This window comes from Canis lupus, chromosome 3 (assembly GCF_003254725.2).
Source record: "Canis lupus dingo isolate Sandy chromosome 3, ASM325472v2, whole genome shotgun sequence".
In the NCBI taxonomy this organism is placed as follows: Eukaryota; Metazoa; Chordata; class Mammalia; order Carnivora; family Canidae; genus Canis; species Canis lupus.
Genome location: NC_064245.1, coordinates 15,680,001 through 15,699,871, shown reverse-complemented (window position 1 = coordinate 15,699,871; position 19,871 = coordinate 15,680,001). Strand labels below are relative to the sequence as shown.

The 19,871-nt window shown below is 32.9% G+C and overlaps 1 long non-coding RNA gene across 6 annotated transcripts in view; it reads right to left on the bottom strand.

Moving 5' to 3' along the window:
* Positions 1-19,871, bottom strand: part of LOC112653282 (uncharacterized) — a 142,097-nt gene that overhangs the window by 65,486 nt on the left and 56,740 nt on the right. The window contains exons 6-7 of one of the 6 annotated variants that reach the window (XR_007409713.1): positions 14,430-14,518; positions 10,154-10,310 (exon numbers count right to left, since the gene is read on the bottom strand). The exons of 4 other annotated variants lie outside the window; for them this stretch is intronic. This is a non-coding gene — a long non-coding RNA (uncharacterized LOC112653282). The remainder of the gene's footprint in view (positions 1-10,153; positions 10,311-14,429; positions 14,519-19,871) is intronic. One more of the 6 variants, XR_007409711.1, reaches the window with a different exon arrangement.

The following is a 19,871-nucleotide window of genomic DNA, read 5'->3' as shown; positions in this document are numbered from 1 at the left end:
GTATTATTCAGCCATAATAAGGAATGAAATCTTGCCATTTGTAAGGACATAGATGGAGCTAGAGAGTATTATGCTAAGCAAAATAAGCAAAATAAGTCAGAGACAGAACATGAGAGACACCTAACTCTGGGAAACGAACAAGGGGTAGTGGAAAGGGAGGTGGGTGGGGGGATGGGGTGACAGGGTGACTGGGTGATGGGCGCTGAGGGGGGCACCTGAAAGGATGAGCACTGGGTGTTATGCTGTATGTTGGCAAATCGAACTCTAATAAAAAAAAATACAAAAAAATAATAAAAGAAATAAGTCAGAGAAGGACAAATACCATATGATTTCACTCATATGTAGGATTTAAGAAACAAAACAAACAAGCAAAAGGGAAAAAGAGGGGGGGGGAGGCCAAAGCAAGAAACAGACTTTTAACTGTGGAGAACTGATGGTTATCAGAAGGGAGGTGGGTGGAGAAATGAGTTAAGTTGGTGATGGGGATTAAGGAGTGCACTTGTGACCAGCACCAGGTGATATATAGAAGTGTTGCATCACTACATTGTACACCTGAAGCTAATAGCACACTGTAGGTTAACTAACTGTAATTTAAATAAAAACTTCAAAAAAGTAAAGAATGTTTCTTGAGTACTATAAAACAAATACAGCATACATTTCTCAAAATTGTTATAGAAGATAAATGGTATTGCTAACAACATGACTATGATCTGAACATAAAGAAATTCAGTATCTCCGTGCTGAAAAAACAAATTATTTCCCCAAGACTAAGTATCTCTTTTCTAAATATCATTATTAGGTATCCTGAAAGGTAATAAAATCAAAGTGAAACACACAAAAATAAACTCTGAATTCCTTTATTCATTTATAGACAGTAATATGAAGTAAACACAAAACTCACATTTCATTTTGTATTTATATAAATAATGAGCAAAGCATTCTGTTTATGTCTTGCTTTGATCAAGCAGGCTTGTCTGTGAGAAAAAGAAATTGCTGTGCTGTAATGTTAGCCAAGCCCGCCCTATAAATTCTAGAGTTCAGGAAAATAGATTTTTGCAAGAAATCTATTCAATCAGAAATTAGAATTGGGATTATAGGATGCCTTGGCCTTTCTAAGTTCAAATCCCCATTTTTGTCAAACACTTTACTACTATTCCCTTCTTTCTCTCTGTCTCCCTACCTTGAGTATACAGAAATAGTAAGGCATCCTCTTTTAATATATGCATATGTTTAAAAGATAAACACCTCTGGTACATTTATTTGTTCATGAATTGAAAAGAGAAATATAAGGTGTTTTTAATATCTCACTGGCTTTGCCATATAAAATAATTGCTCCTAGGCATTCTTAATTTACATACGATGACTTTTGTGATGCTCTTCTCTTTTTATATTGAGTGAATATTCATTTTAGGTATCTCAAAGCACAATTTTTTTCCTGACTGTGTCCCCTTCATAGGATTCAAGATCCCTAGATGAGTGATAAAGAGTCACTTCCTTGCCAGAAAAAGAAGGATATGCAATATGCATGTACAAAGGTCACTGTCTAAGTGTTTGCTTTAGTTGGCTTCCTCTCTACTGTGAATACACATGGCTTCATTAAATGGTGCCCATTCTCAGTAAGGCAGCTTACATACAGAAAAAATTACATGAGAAGAAACCCAATGACTCTGAAATAGTCTGTCCTTATTAGTGTACTTCTAAAATGTACCCCTTTCTTAAATTTTTGTAATACATTCAGTAGAAAATAAAATTTTTTTAAAATAAAATTTGGGATCCCTGGGTGGCTCAGCAGTTTAACGCCTGCCTTCGGCCCGGGGCATGGTCCTGGAGTCCCAGGAACGAGTCCCACATCAGGCTCCCTGCATGGAGGCTGCTTCTCCCTCTGCCTGTGTCTCTGCCTCTGTGTGTGTGTGTGTGTGTGTGTGTGTGTGTGTGTGTGTCTTTATGAATAAATAAAATCTTAAAAAAATAAAATAAAGATAAAATTATTCCATATGCCTCAGTGATTCATAGTAGTCATTACTACAGACTGTGATGGATACCAAGGAACTCAAAACCCAGTTTTCTGGTTGAGTTTCTATTAATGCAATGTGTAGGACATATATGAAAAATGCTGAAGCAGGAAACAAGACAGATAGCAATGGAGATATTATGCTGTTTGTTTAGGTTCCTGTGTGAAACCTTCCCAGTCTCATCATCAGAGCTGTAATTAAAACTCTGGCAGCCTAAAACCAAAGGTTGTGTCCTCTTCACCAAGTTATCTTTGAGCTAGTTAGTTTACAAGTTCTGAGAAAAGACATGTTCCTGTTTTAAACATATGAATGATACTGCTCTAGCAAACTCAATTAGATGTAAAATGGAGCTTTTTTCCTTAATTTCACATCACTCTGAAACAGTGACAACTACAGGAACTTGGATTGTTATCTTGTTGAATCTTTTATACTTATAATTGGTGTGTGTTTTACTGTCTCCACAAATTCATGTTCAAATGTATATACTATACTCAAGTACATTTAATGTGACACATATTTATAAATCTAAGTTGATAAAACATTGACACAGATGACATCATGAATGTGTGAAAAAAATGAAAGCAAATGCCATAGCCTGGAATACCAAAAAAAAAAAAAAGTTAAAATTCTTATTAGCTTTCTCACATTCCTCATGTTTTCACTAAACATGTCAGTAAACGTATATATACACTGCATGATTTCGTATAATTTGACTCAAGGGTCAGTTAGAAAACATTTCACTTTTAAGTTTGCTAATCAATGCCCAGGTTTAAATGCTGTATGTCATTTTTCCCCTGGATTTTCTAAGTGTTCTTTTTAAAAAGAAGCAAGTCTTATAACAAAAAAAGAAAACCATAATGATAATATCCTTTGGGGTACCCTGAAAGTTAACTTTCTTTGGAGCCACTTAAAATAGTCTATAAAGAAAGATTTAATAGTGTCTCTTGCAGGGATCCCTGGGTGGCGCAGCAGTTTGGCGCCTGCCTTTGGCCCAGGGCGCGATCCTGGAGACCCGGGATCGAATCCCACGTCGGGCTCCCAGTGCATGGAGCCTGCTTCTCCCTCTGCCTGTGTCTCTGCCTCTCTCTCTCTCTGTGACTATCATAAATAAATTTAAAAAAAATTTAAAAAAAAATAGTGTCTCTTGCATTATTTTTCACTCTGGTTAAGACGTTATACTAAATAATATGAGTTATAAGCTAACAAAAATAAGTAGGAATGAAATTACTCTTTATCACTTAAGAAACTCAAAAAATGGTTGAAACAATTTTTCCAATACTTTTGCAAAGTTCTTACCTCTAGTCAAAGTTCTAAGTAAATATGTCATCCCTGAAGGAGAATTTGTCTGAAAGCTACAAATCTCTTTAAATAATCTGAATAACTATGACTTGTACATTTCTACATATTAATATCGCCTCCATATTTTAATTTGCAAAGAGGCACAGGAAAATATCTAAGTGAAATGTATGAAATACGGAAGTTCCTCCTTGGCATGCCAATAGCTGATAGAGTTTTAATGAAACCCCTGCACTGCAAATAAGGAAGAATCAAAGAAAGCAACAGGGAGGACACAAGTTAGAGGGCAGCACCAGGGAAACAAAGACATAAAATCAAATAGGAATAAATGTTATTGGATACAGCTTAATACCCCGAAACAAGAATCTGCACTTGTGCACAAATTATACATTGGTATTTTTCTTTTTTACTAAAAAGAATTTATATTCACTATAATGTGTAAAAGCCTCATGACTTTATTGCCCTTCAGAAAGAAGCACTAAGATTAATAGACCTGGATTCTCAATACAGATTTTTCTTTGATTTATTGAGAGATGGAAAAAGGAGAAAAGACAGAAAAGAGAAAAAGGAAGAGACTGTACTTAAAAAACACTTATAATAACTATTACAGAAGATCAATAATCTTTTCAAGCAAGAGAAAGGGGGGATGGTTTGGTAGGAAACGGCATAATTTTAGTTATAAGACATGTCTTAAAAACTCGTTCTAAAAAAAAAAAACTGGTTCTGTATTTGTGAGTACATGTGTGTACTCCTTCAGTTAGTTACAAAAAAGAGATGACAGACAAGAGGGATAGAAAATAAATGCTGTTGGTCTACTTCTGGGAATATGACAAAGTGAGTTTTCTCCTGCTCCAAACACAAAGAAGCTCCAAAAAATACATAGCTTAGAAATATCCAGGCTCCAAAAACAGAGAGAACTCAAAACGAGAGTCACAAGAGTCCAGGCGGATAGCATAACAACATAAAGAACGGAGTAGAAATGGTGTAAGAGCCTGTAGCTGAGATTTTATGGTCCATATGAGGGATAGTCAGAGTCAGAATGAAATAGCTGAAATAATAATCGATTAAAAAAATCAGATAATCTGAAAGACTGCTTACTCTATTAAAAAAAGGGGGGGGAGGTGTTAAAAAATCTCTGCTCATAAGCTCAGAAGAGACGCAAGGAAGCTGGTCCTCTGCCAAAAGCTCTATGTATGAAAAAAAATCTCCCATGAAAGAGCAAAACCTGAAGATAGGTTTGAGGTTTGAATTTACATTACATGCATGGTATGATAATCCTATGCCAGATAAAAAACAGATCCAAATAAGGAATTTCTACATAATATTATGGTATGGTCTCCAGGAAATATTGGTATGCATGTGTTTATCTAAGAAAGGAAATATAAATATACAAACACATACATTTGGTTTCATTTTTTTAAAAAAGGTATCAATCAAAAGCTAATAAATTATTCATTTGTGGGAAAGGAAAAAAGAGGGTAGAAGGAAGGATAAAAGGATAGAAGCCAACTTTTACAAATTTATCTTATGTTCTAGTTTTTACTATGAAATTGTAAATATCTGATATAATTATATAAGAAAATGGAATCAAGAATTTAAAAGTCCTCCCCAAAATTTGAAAGTAAAATCAAACTAATCCATGTATCAAGTCAATGGATTTAATGAACACACAGGAAACAATTATTTCAAGTGACTTAAAAACAGAGTAATTTGATTACAAATCATCAGTGGGATATACAAGGACCCAAAGAACTGCAAGGAAGTTGTAAACTATTTCAGTCATTGTATTATATTAGAAATGACACTGGTGTTGCTATGCTGATATTAATACACAAAGAGCAATTAGTTGCATTAGGGTCACCAGGAATCAATATTTTTTGGCATAAGAGAAAAAAAACACAAGTAAAAAAACAAAGAAAAGTTAAAAACCCTTGTAATCCCAAATTTGAAATGGAAATATCAGGATATACTCATGAAGTATTTTTCTTAAAAAAAATTTGTATTTCCTAGCTGTTCATATTTCCACTAAAAATGCCTAGAAACAATAAATAAAATAAAAATAAAAAGGCCTAGAAACAGTGACAAGTGCAGACAATTGAGCACCCCATTATCTAAAATGTGGTCTCTAAATATAATTTCTGCACTAAAAGGAACTAGGATAGAAAATTACTCCAGTTCTAGGGCAGAAAACAGACATGAGCCTGAAATATCTTACTGTACCAGAAAACTAGTTATCAAAAGCTAATAGTGTTGTCAAAAGGGCTCAAGAGGTAACTTAAGGAGGTGGTAAAAGATGGGACACTTATACTATCAATGGTTAAAAAACTAAATATTAAGAATCCATATGTTCATAGCAATAATAAAAAATGAATATTCATAATTGCCTTTGGAGGATGCGAGGGAACCAACTTACTATTCTGAAAACTAGTACGTACAAGGCAAAAAAAAAAAAAAAAACATGCAATTTTGTCCTGTCTTTTCTTTATTAATTGTACCTCAGAAAAACTGAATAGTGGGATGCCTGGGTGGCTCAGCGGTTAAGCATCTGCCTTTGGCTCAGGTTGTGATCCCAGGGTCCTGGGATGGGGTCCACATGGGGCTCCCTGTGAGGAGCCTGCTTCTCCCTCTGTCTGTGTCACTGCCTCTTTGTGTCTCTCATGAATAATTAAATAAAATTTTAGGAAAAAAAAAAAAAAGACCGAACAGCTGATGAGGGCAATTATATACAAAAAAGAAGAATTTTACAACTCTGGCAGGAGGAATCTGGGCAATGGTCATCAACAGGCGCTAAAATCATTGGGCAAATAACAGAGGGGAAACTCTACAATGTAGACATCAGGCTGACAATACCTGGAACTACTGGTCAATCTTAACATCACAGACATAAAAAAAACAACCACATGCTATATGCCTCCTGTTATGATGCGGAAGAAAGTATACAACACCACCTATGAAATATTCTTGCCAAAAAAAAAAAAAATCAAGGCTGTGTCAGCCTCTAGACCCAAGTACTGGTCTACAGAGAATAGAAACAGAGGACCACACTGAACAACATCTCAGGGATCCCTGGGTGGCTCAGCGGTTTGGCGCCTGCCTTTGGCCCAGGGCGCGATCCTGGAGACCCGGGATCGAATCCCACGTCAGGCTCCCGGTGCATGGAGCCTGCTTCTCCCTCTGCCTGTGTCTCTGCCTCTCTCTCTCTCTCTGTGACTATCGTAAATAAATAAAAATTAAAAATGAACAACATCTCAGATGCAGTTAGCATAATCCTGAATGTAGGTGTACAAAAAGAGTTAATACAGCAAGACTGAAACCACTATCCTTAGAAAAGTCTGTTTGCAAGACTGGCCCTTCTTTGGCTAGTGTCTGGGAATGTGTATGTCAGTAGAGTTCCCACCATTCTCAGAACTGATAAGACTGCTTAATGTGCCTAACCTATCTGTACAAGTGGGCTAAGGCTCGACATCTGCTCTCCCTCTGCAACTGAGAATTTTGGGACATACCAGGCAGAAGATGCCTACATAACCAGCCTCCAATAAAAACCCTGGGCACTGAGAAGTAAGCTTTCCTTTTGGATATTTCACATAGCTGTCACAACTCATTCCTGAGGGAATTAAGTACAACCTGTGTAACTGCACTAGGAAAAGTCTCTTGGAGACTCATGCCTGGCTTCCTCCAGACTTGGCCCCGTTTGCCTTTCCCCTTTACTGATATCACTCCATACCCTTTTACTATATAATACATAACAGCCTAGAGTACAACTATATGCTGAATCCTAGGAGTCCTCCTAGTGAATCTGTGAGCCTGGGAGTGGTCTTCGGAATCCTCAACACAAAGGGAAAATTTACAAATTAATAAACTGATTTGTTCAATAAATTGTACAAGAAAAAAAAGGAGTAAAAATCTATAAAGAAATTTAATAATAAATCTTTAATTATAGTATTTTGTTTCAGTTCCTGTAGTTAAAAGATGGCAAACACTGACTGAAAATTTTAATTTGTTTCAAAAACCATAAAATGTAAAAATAAATTGAAATAAACATTGGAATAATTATACAAGTCTGTGGCATGTATACTCTTTAAGTCACTCAAATTTAAAACTGCACTAAGACTTTTGAGACATCCTGTATAAATAACCAAAATCTGACTCAAGAATACTGAAAACCCAAATATATTCATAAACATCAAAAAATTAAATCAGCAGCCAAATATCTATGCACAAGAAAGCATCAAGCCAAGTCTGTTGTTTATAGACAAGTATTATCAAATCTTGAAAAAAGATAACCCTTATTTTAAATAGGATATTCCATGAACAGAAAAAAATAGAGTAAGCTGTTCAGCCCATTTTATAAAGCTCATATCACCTTAAAGCTCAAAATAACAAAAACTATAAAGAAAACACAATAGAGCATTCAAATTTACTAATATTAATAAAAGAAATTCTACACAAAATAGCAAATTTAATTAATAATCACTTGTCTATATACATCATCTACGTATGTACACACACACATATATACACAAACTACTCATGATCAAGTAAGGGTTATCCCAAGAATGCAATGATTAATTAATGTAATTTGCCACATCAACATATAAAAAAAAACCTCATATCCTCTTTTAAAGATCTTTTTTTTTCCAATGGAAACAAAACTCAGCATCTATACATCACCTTTTATTAAGAACCACTTAGCAAGTTAGGAATACTTCCTTAGAAGTATTTCTACTAAGGAAACTTAGTTAGACTGATATTTAATGAGAAAATTTCTAAAGCATTTAAAGTTAGAAACAAGATGAGGATGCTTGTTACTACATATTGCTTATAGTCACCTTTTCCTAATAAGTAAGGAAATCCTAAGCAACTTTAAAAATTATTAAAAGCCTAAGAACTAAAAAATTATTTTTAGATAAATTATTACATAAAAGATCAAAATTAATGAGATAGTTTAACAAGGTTATTCGATAAAAGATCAAAATACAAATAATAATATTCCTATGTAGAAGCAGTAACCAAGTAGAAATGTAATTTTAAAAATCTCATTAGCAACAGAAATAAAATCATAATGTACCTAAGAGCATGTCTAACAAAATCGGAGTAAGATCCCTATAAAGCAATTTATAAATTATATTATAAATTAAATTATAAAACTTTATTGTCAGGCATAAATGAAAACAAATGAATGGGATATACTATGTTGGTAGACAGGAAGAATAAGTTTCATGAAAATGTCTATTTGCATTAAATTACTCTATTAATTCAATTCCAGTAGAAATCCCATAAGGGTTGTATATTGTACTTGATAATAGGACTCTATAATTCACATGTGAGAGAGGATACCAAAAATAGAACAATTTTCATGAAGATGGACAAGGTGGCAAGACTTACCTTAAATAGCCATCATCATATTACAAAGCTCTTACAATTCAGAAGATATAAAATAAACAAATCAACCATACAGAATAGAGAACTCAGAGACTGATGCATCTATATATGGCAATTTGGAAAATGAAAAAGTTGGCAATACAAATCACTGGGAAAAGGAAAAATTATTTTTAAAAAATGATCTAAAAAAATTAGTTACACATATGGGGAAAAAATAAGATCACTGGCTCACAAAATAAATCCCAGGTGATTTTAAAAACCCAAATCTAGAAAGCAAAAATTTAACACTTTTAGGGGAAAAAGCAAGAAATTAGTCATAAGGCATCAAATAAGGAAAAGCGTGCATAAACAAGATACAAAAAAGTACAAGCATTAACATGAAAGGCTGAAACTTTTTACACAATGAATTTTAAAACTTCTATACATCAAGAAACCATAAGCAAAGTAAAAAGATAAGACACAGAATGGGACAAACTTATAATGCATACAATCAAAAATGAGTTATTATAAAGAACTTCTAAATCAAAAGGAAAACAACAAAAAGGAAATATAAATGGGCAATTCACAGAAAAGAAATTCCAAATGGCCAAAAAACATAGGAAAGGTTGCTCGTACTCATTAAATGTTAGGGAAACCCAAAATTAAAACAAACTAACATTTGCTAACAATAGTTTATATAGTCTGTAGTCTAAGTATCTGCAAGAATGTGAAGAAAACTGCTAGTTGAGGCAGAAACTGATACAGCTATTTTAGGGAATGATTTGGTCACATCGTGTAAAGCTGACAATGATTACAACCAAGAAATGCATATCCTAAAAAAAAACTTTCACACATATGTGTAAAGTAACATGCATAAAAGTGCTCATTGCAACATTGGCAAATCAAACTCCAATAAAAATATAAATAAATAGATAAATAAATAAATAAAATTAAAAACTGGAAATGGTCTAAATGTCCATAAATCTGAAGGTCACATAGATAAGTTTCAGAAACACAATACTGAGAAAAAAAATAAGCTCCATAATATGAATAGTAAAATATAATTTATATGAAGTTTAAAACATGCAAACTTATATGAGAACTTTTCCACAATATGAATATGTTCTGTATCTGCCCCATCCAATACAGTAGCCTAAGCTACATATAAATATTAAAGAGTTGTAATGTGGCTAGTGTTCCTGAGGAACTGAATGCATTTTAATTAGTTTAAATTTAAAGTCACATGTGGCTGAGGGCTACCATACTGGCAGAGCAGGTGTATATGATTTATGAGTACATACATACATAGAAATATAAAAACTTAGAAGTTACTCCTGGAGAAGTGAAGTGAGTGGGAATGGAATGTGAAGGGATTCAACAGTCTCTGTGATCTTAAACAACAAAATTATATAAAGCAAATATGTCAAAATACTATGTGTTAAAATTGACTAATTTGAGAAAGAGAGGCAAATACAACTACTCACATGTGTAACATTAACCCGAGATCTCAATTTGTTCAGTGATCTATCCATGTCATCATGCATCCAAGGAATCAAGGAACATGGAAGGATTGGTTCTCCTTTGCTACTCACATACCCAACTTTTCTTTTAGTTACATCACAAAGTGTGTTACAGAAACATCTAGAGCAAAGAAGAGAAGTTTAACTATTTATGATGTGTTAAGCAGCATGACTATTATGAAATGGTAAGACTTTGATGTTATTTTGGATGGTGGTACAAAAGGCTAGAAATTATAGTAATTATCTCTTTTTAATTTATTTTGTGGTAAAATATTGAGACATTTCTGATTTTTATCATCTTTCATAAAATATGTATACTGAAATTATCTTCCCAACCTTGATGGGGGATGGGTAATATTCTTACTGAACATAAGAAATTTTTAGCATAGAGTAAAATTTAAGCTTGAATTTCAAGGATTGAAAATTAGGAAATGGAAAAAAAAGAAAAGAAAGTTAGGGAACAGAATGTCCCCTACTCAGAAAGGGGGAGGGAAAGCATTTTATGCTTCATTAATCCTAATTATAACAGTTAACTCTGATGGAGACCACCATAAACCAGGAGTTAAGAGATAAGATTACAGTGTATTTGAATATAAAATTACAATGTAGTTTGAAACATTCAACTTTCCTTTCATATTCTATTATATATTCAAAGCCAGGATAACGCTGCTGGTTGTTAAATACAGAGCTACATAAAGGAATACTTTTTTTAAGACAAAGGATTGAAAGAGATGAGAGGAGTATTTTCAGCTTGGTATTTCTACTAACATTTAATACTACATATTCTACACCATATACTGAACTTGTAAAAATTTGTTACTATTTGATAAATCTAAATTGAAAATTGCCAAACAAGTGACGGGAACAAAATGAACATAAGGGCATTTACTTCATAATTAAAATATACAACTCAAAGATATACATTTTTCCTCTCCCCAACTTCCAAGCTACCAAGGAATTTTTACCTCTGGTATTCATTAAAAAATGAAATGTATTTGGGAGTTCTACAAGTAATAAAGTGAGAGGTACTGTCACACAGCCTGCAAACTTAGAAAACACTAATAGCATATAAACTTGAGATTATTTGTAAATTATCTGCCCTTCACTAATCAATAAGAACTAAAATGTTATTAAAATGTTTATTTTATTCCATTTAAGCACAAGAAATATTTTAGTTGGGGCTTCTTGATATTGATACATTGAATTATTATCTTTTTTAAAGATTTCATTTATTTATTCATGAGAGACACAGAGAAAAAGATGCAGAGACATAGGCAGAGGGAGAAACAGGCTCCATGCAGGGAGCCTGATGTGGGACTCGATCCCCGCACTCCAGGATCAGGCCCTGGGCTGAAGGTGGTTGCTTAAACCTGAGTCACCCGGGCTGCCTAAAGTTGTATTTTCCAACGTTTTCAAGGCAAAGAAACACCATGTACAAGAAAGTAGCATGTGTAAAAAGATAATAATTTAGCATATGGATTTATTTCACCCCTGGAAGCATATAAAATAAAACCATGGGGGTTTACTCTTATGGTCCAGTTTTTATTTTTTATTTTTATTTTTTGGTAAATAAACCATGGTGATTTAATGTGCAGTATAATAAATACAGACAACAATATTATTGAATAGATTTCATAGTATCTATAATTATGTAATGTGATAAATTTTGCTACAGTGGCAATCATATTACAATATAGAATATAGAAATATACTAAAATAACATGCTATACCTTAAATTTACATGATGTTGTATGTCAAATATATTTAATTTATTCTTAATTTATTTTTTAACCTAACTTTTATAAACTATTTTATATAATTCCTTATTACATCAAAATTGTTTAAGTATACCTAGCCAGTGAAAAATTACTTGTCTATAATTTCATCAAAACTCTCACCACTAGAAGTTTGTGGTATGTATATGTAATAATGTTGTTATTGACTAACTACATAGGGTAATTTCTCACTCCTTTTTATCATTCAAATATTAATTTATTAATTTTTCTATTTCTCTCAACTGTTGTCTCTTCTCATAAAACTACATGCCTCTCCTTAGTATTTATAAGTATTTTAATTTAATTCTGAAATTATTTGATTAATGTTCATGCTCTCTACTAGATTATAATTTCCTACTAATTTATTTTCAGGGTCTATCATACTGTTTGACTTGGATCAAGTCATCAATAAATATGTGTTAATAAATGAACAACAGTAAGAACAAAATACTGATTGCTTCTTTCACTTTTATAAAAATCTCTCTTGTTTGCTACTGGGCCTGAAAAATTGGTGACTGAATGGAAAGAACATAACACAAGAAGACATTCATCAAACTGCAGCTTTACATCCAAAAAATACACCATTTTTAATCTCTTTTGTATACCAATTTTGTTTCTTTAATGTATAAATTAAAGATAATAAACTGAAAACAGAATGCATCCTTAATAATATGTACTTCCAGGGAGGATTCTGAGGATCTGTTTAAATGGTTCAAAATATAAATAGAAACCAAAAACCATGCTATCAACAAACTGACAGCCAAGTTTTCATAATTAATGTAGTCAAATAATGGAGCCAGGACAATTAACTTGTACCTGGCATAAAAAATAACACAGAAAAATGAATGAATGAGTGAAGTTTTCTCCTCAAAAGGAATTATCTATTCATATGCCTGCTACAGTACTTTGGTTCACCCAGATAATATATACATGCATTACATTGTAAATATATTACACACAAGTACATAGACACTCAATTTATTTTCATATATGGTATACAGATAAATAAGATCAAAAAGTAATATTACACGATTCTAGAGCTGAACTCAATTTCAAATATAAGAATATACATGACCTAATATCTATGTCCTTTATTAAACTTCTCTCTAAGCCTTTACTGACAACAGACAAAGCGTTTGCCTTTCTGGAGTATTCCCACTCTACCTAATAAAGATTATGATTGGTATTTCTCATATGAATGTTAGTAAACAGAAATAATAACAAATAACTTAATTTTTCCTTTATACTCCTTCTCATTCTAAAGAAAGTATTTTAAGTGATATATCAAACAGCACTTTACAATTTAAAAGGCATTTTCACATAAATTCTCACTTAAGCTAGATAGTAATCTTATGAGTTATATGGGTAAGTATTATTAGCCCTCTTTCACAAATGAGGACCCCAAGGGCAAAGAAGTTAAATGAATTGTCAAAGACACAAAACTAATAAGTAGAAAAGCCAAAACTGTAACCCAAATATTCTGACCCCATCTTTTCACTGTACCACACACAGTAATATAAAATTAGATACTTGAAATGCATAGCAGCAATACTAAGAATTAAACCAACAGAAAATCTTCGTGAGGTTTAGAAACTAGAACAGAACAATCTGAACCCTTCACATCATCAAAAAAATCTATTTAATCCAGAATTACTTCACTGTACAATGCACTAGTTAACAAAAGACTCACTAGAATAGCACCTATCTACCAAACTAGAAAAAGAAACCAAGTAGTTTGTTTATAAAAAGAATAGGAATATTTTCCTGAATCTCCCACTGATAGAATGCAATCTTTTCAATTAATTTACTTTATTACTTTACATATTTTTTCCATGAAGTGTATTTAGACTGTCTTATTTTTCCTCTCCCTAAAACTCTAGAATTTTTTTTAAAAACTTCTAAAGGTCTAAAATGGAATAAGTAATTGCTTGATACCTTCCTGCTAACTCTTTAAAGTGTTGTACAGCTGCTAATGTATGTTTGCGCTGGCATTGCAGAGTGGAGCCTGGGGAATACAAAATCTGATTTCAGAGAAACCAGAGCTTACTTCAAAGAAAAGAGCGACTCTCCAGCTGATAAGATTTTTCCTGAAAGAAAACAACCACTAAGTAAGAAACACACTAGTGATATCTCCTGTTAGTCTTCTACAATCCTTCTCAAACTTATTTTTCCCATTATTTGATTATATACTTCCATTTCATATTTTCTCTTGTGATGGCTTAATTTCTGTTTGTTTATTGTAGTTTCAGAGTATAATCCCATTGTTTCAAAGTACGCTGAATTAGATATTTAAGACTAAAAAAAAAAAAAAAACAGCCAAGTAACTCCAGAATATCCTCAAACCATAGCAGAAAGGGAAACAAATTTAGGAAAGATGAAGTGGGTATTTTTCTTATAGATTTAAAATATTACTGGGCAACAATAATTAGATCATTTATTTCATATACTCATGCCAGAAAACTTACATGTCATAACTAATCAAGTTTATTTTCTTCATTCCAGAAGAGATGAATGAAATAGACAAACTGGTCACCAAGATTCTTTATTCCATATTCTAGGAAAGATCGGGTTAAAGCAGGAAGAATAAAACTATGTGGGTAACCTGTTACATAACTGTTTTTGTAGTTTACAAACCCGAATAAATTTGAACTAAGGGGAAAAAAAGAAAAGAAACTTTCATTCAAGGGACTTCTACAATATATTACAGGCATAAAATAACCTCTAAAGTTTGGGCTCATGATAACAAGAATCCTGCAAAATTACATTTATGATAAATATTAGTAATGTGGATTCAAACTGATGGCTTTACAATTGGTAATATAGTAGAATACTGTAATCCTGGCTTTTTATCTATATGGAAACTTACAGTTCAAAATATTTTCACTTGGAGGATTTCATCCAACTCTCCCAATAACCCTCAAAACCCCAGTTGAGAAAAAAGAGACTAAAAAGACAAAGATTTTCCAAAGTCATGTAATCTCAGAAATGGAAAATGAACCCAGATCCTGTCATCTAAGACAGTACATTTCCCTTCAACTGTACTTCAGTTTCTTTACCATTAAAACGGGAACCATTATATCTACAACACAATTCTTCATATACTCTTCAAATATTTAGTAATTACGTGGCAGGCAAAATTAAATGATATGTATGTTGTAAGTACTTGTGACAGTGTATAAAAACAAAAACAAACATCCACATAAAAATACAGAGTACAATTAGCAGTAAAGAAACTGGTCTGAGCCTAAAGAGGATCAATATCAAAGCTGACAATTTAACCCACAGTATTATATGCTTCTTTGGGCCTCCTACAATATACATCTGAGAAATCATCATGGTACAGGCTGGTGCAGGAATCTATTAAAGTAGATTAAAACAGTCTACAAGACTATTAAAAACTATAAATTAAACAAAAAACACTATTTCAATGACCTCTTTCTCAGTAATTAGAATCTAAAGTCAGCACATAAGAAAAATCTGCATATAATCAGAATCTTTTTGCACAACACACACTGAAGACTTCCTCTCATAGCCAGTTATATTTTTTCTTTAGTTGAATCCCAGATAAAGTAGTTGGCTTGCATTTCATATTGTATTAAAATACATTTATGTATATATACCTGTATACATATATGTATATGTGTGTGTGTATATAAAGCTATGTATTGTGTGTACATATGCTTTTAAACCCTAGAAACACAATCTAATGCATACAAAGGAGCTGAAACCAACAGTAACAGAGGATTTACATCTCATATTCACTCCCAGCACAGATTCATTGAATGGAATACTTTAATTTCTTTATTTGGCCAAATCTCAAGGCAAATGTATAATTTGAGTCCGCTATGTAAGTCTTTAAAATGGAAAACTTGGGATCCCTGGGTGGCTCAGTGGTTTGGCACCTGCTTTCAGCCCGGGGTGTGATCCTGGGGTCCCAGGATCAAGTCCCACGTCAGGCTCCTTGCATGGAGCCTGCTTCTCCCTCTGCCTGTGTCTCTGCCTCTCTCTCTGTCTCTCATGAATAAATAAATAAAATCTTTAAAAATAAAAATAAAATGGAAAACCTGAAGATACATATCCACACTAACATTCACGTGTGTGGAAATAAACTCAAAAAACTGCCCACAGTTTATGATGCTGAGAGAACCCTTAATTTCTGTTTTGACACCATATACTTTGGTGATAACTTATTTGTTAGTCTATTTTAAAGAATATGAAACTAGGGGCACCTGGGTGGGTCAGTCAGTTAAGCATCTGTCTTCAGCTCAGATCATAAGCCCTGAGTCCGGGGATCAAGCCTCACATCCGGCTCCCTGCTCTGTAGGGAATCTGCTTCCCTCTACTCCCTCCCCAATTCTCACCCCTCCCCCATGCTTGTGTGTGTGCTCTCTCTCTGAAATGGAGAAAATCTTTTTTAAAAAAATAATATGAAAGTATACATAAGTGTATATTAAATTTTTCAAAGAAAAGACCCTCTGAAACAATGCTTTCTTGTTTAGACATGCAATTTGGAGCCCCAATAGCAATTTCTGTTGCTATTGCCCGATAATTCTTAATAATTGATATAAAGGTAAATATCCAACTACAAAAAAACGTGTGATGCTTCATATAAAAGGATTCTACAACTGCTACTACATATTTTGTTCAGAATACTTAAAATACAATATATTATTTGAAAAATTAGACTAAAATAACATTTAAGAAGTCTAAGCTAAGAATTTCTAGAATATTACTCATGAATGATGACTATACACAAATTGACATTTCTCCTAGATGAAGCTTTAAAAGCCCTCTCTATTTATAGAAAGACAAACTGAGCATTACTGTATCTATAGTCTCAATGTTAAGAATCATAGTTTTTAAGAGACAAATTCACATTCACTATTATTTATAGTAATATAAAGATCCTATTAAACTCATGTGAATCACACAGAAAAGATGTGATCTCCCTATTTAATAAAAACTGAACTATATATACACATATTATTATGACAGTTTGCCCATGCTCAAAAACTATAGGTTTAAATTTTTATTTTAGTTGTCTCTTCTGCATAGTTTAAGATTGGATATAGATTTGTTCAGTTAGTCTCCACTTTTTTGTTAATGAACACTTCCATATTTTCCTTTTTCTAAAGAGAGAATCCAAATCTACTCGAAAAAGTTGTCAAATTCAGTCTCATTTTCACATATTTATCATGCTCACTTATCCAAAGGAAAGTTTCTAAACAAGTAGACTAATAATTGAAATTCTAATAAGATCAAACAAATATTTTAATTGTTTTACTATTCTCCTTTTTTATCCAAAAAGAAGAAATGTATAGGTTTATTCTACTAAAATAAAGAATGCCTTAATCTAAGTTAAAAAGTATCTAATCTAGGACCAGATTCTCATCCCATGAATGTCAAGAAAATTTTCAAGAATAACACAACCCATTATTAAGTGTATTTGCACCACATGCTATAAAGACTCTGATGAAAACAAAAACAAAAACAAAAAAAGACTCTGATGAGCACAAATAAGTTCTCATATTCCATCAAAAACAAAGGAAATTGTTTAAATGAGCAAAACATAAATGATGGTCTAAACCAAAACACCAGATTAATATAGTACTCTCCTTCTATGGCAAAATAAAGCTTCTACATTTTCTTAGTCCAAAGAGGGGGAAAAAGTTGACTTTTATAATTCTTTGACCAAAATAAGAATGTAAATCGCAAAATCAAGCATCTGGAAATATCACAATACTTCATCAACAAACAGATGAGATGTTAATACTTATAAATGTTTATATCAGTATCCTCTAAATACCTCAGAGGAACAATCCAACAGTGTGAACTTCCAACGTTCTATACTTTATGAATTTAAATGGTGAAGATATAACTAATTCCATCTCTTTAAAAAAATGAACAGCATAAGGGATAATTCTTATTTTTGGTTTAGTACAATTCAAAATTGAATAATAAAATTATTATGTATATATTCATATGTATGTGTATATGCATATGTATATATACTGTATGGTCCTCAACCATAGCCATAGCCTCAACCTATGGCTAGCCTGTATTAATGATGTTAGAAAGTTATTTCTCACATAATACAAATAACAGTTGAAAAGGGTGCTGTTATTACTGCTGGAAAAATAAGAAAGAACTGAAGTTTCCTAAAGCAATCCTATATTAAAGGGAAGCAGCTCACCAAAGTTACTGGTAACTACAGTAATGCTGATAGGGGCCAAATGCCAACGCATATATGCTAAAAGAAAGATGAAGACATCAAGAAGTTTAAAAAAAGATTAACACTTACAACTGACTCAGTAACACTTAGATTATAGAAAAAGTGAAAAATTTGGCAATTATCTTAATTAACACAGAGATTGTACCAAAAAAATTTAAAATCTTCTTTTTTTCCCTCAATAATTTATTCACTTCAAAGTACCTACAACTGTCTATTTCTCTTTTCCTATGGAGTCAAGGCCAAAGTGATCATAGATGAATTATTTAATCATTTTCAGTAAGAAATGAATTCATGTTATAAAGATTTTGAGGATACAGGAATCCTAGATCTAAATTTAGAAATACTACATTAAAATTCTAGCTTCACTTTTATTCATGTAGATTTGTTAATATAAAATATAAAAAACAGGGGCACCTGGCTGGCTCAGTCAGTTAAGTGCCTTCAGCTCAGGTCATGATTCTGGGGACCTGGGATTGAGCCCAATGGCAGACTCTCCGCTCAGTGGGGAGCCTGCTTCTTCCTCTCCCTCTGCAGTTCCCCTTGCTTGTGCTCTGTCAAAAAATAAAAACTTAAAATATATATATATATATATATATATAATAAATTGTGATTTTGTAGAAAGGGGAAAAATGATTTTCCTTCCTTATTTTGTACCAATATTCAAAACTTTCATACTTAGTAAAATCAGTAGGTAAGCTTTGAAGTTCAGAAAGTTCTTTTAGATAAACTGGCTCATTAAGTCCTTACATTAGCCTTATATCCACTTCACAGATTAAAAACTGTCACTCGGGGCAGCCCAGGTGGCTCAGTGGTTTAGTGCTGCCTTCAGTCCAGTGTATAATCCTGGAGACCCAGGATCGAGACCCACATCAGGCTCCCTGCATGGAGCCTGCTACCCCCTCTGCCTGTGTTTCTGCCTCTCTCTCTCTGTGTCTCTCATGAATAAATAAATATTTTTTTTAAAAAACGGACTCATGTTAATTGATTTGGCCAACATAAATCACAGAACTTGTGACAGAATAAAATCCAGTTCCATCCAGTATCTTTATCTTTTTTTAAATGTTACTTACTATGCTCACATTAGATCTTAGGCATTATACATCTTATATTAGAAAATTTGGGCTCTTTTGCCAATTTCTATTTCCCCTAGCTCCAAGCCTCTCCCACTCTATTCCTACGAGTTTGAAGTTTGGGGATTTTTTTTTTTAATTCCACATGTGATACCACGCACTATCTTCTGTATCTGGCTTATTTCATATAGCATAATGCCTTGAAGGTCCATGCTGTCACAAATCAAAGGATTTCCTTATTTCTTATGACTGAATAATAATCCATTGTGTGTATATATCCACTGATGAACACTAAAAAAAATGATAAAAAAAATTCAAATCTGTGCTATTGAAGAAATGTCCTCCAAAGAGCTAAACGTAAGCTGGGATACTAGTTTTATATAAAGTAGATGATGTCCTTACTTTAAATTCTGTATCAAAACTTGCTTCTAGTCCAAGATGGCAACACAGGTGGACCCTGAACTCATCAACTCTCATTGACTCAGCTAATCTTCAACTATATATAAGGCAATTCACTCCAAAAGGTACCCAAAAACTAGCTGAGTGAGAAGTACACTTTTGACAAACAAGAAAATACCCACATAGAAACAGGTCTTGGGAATATT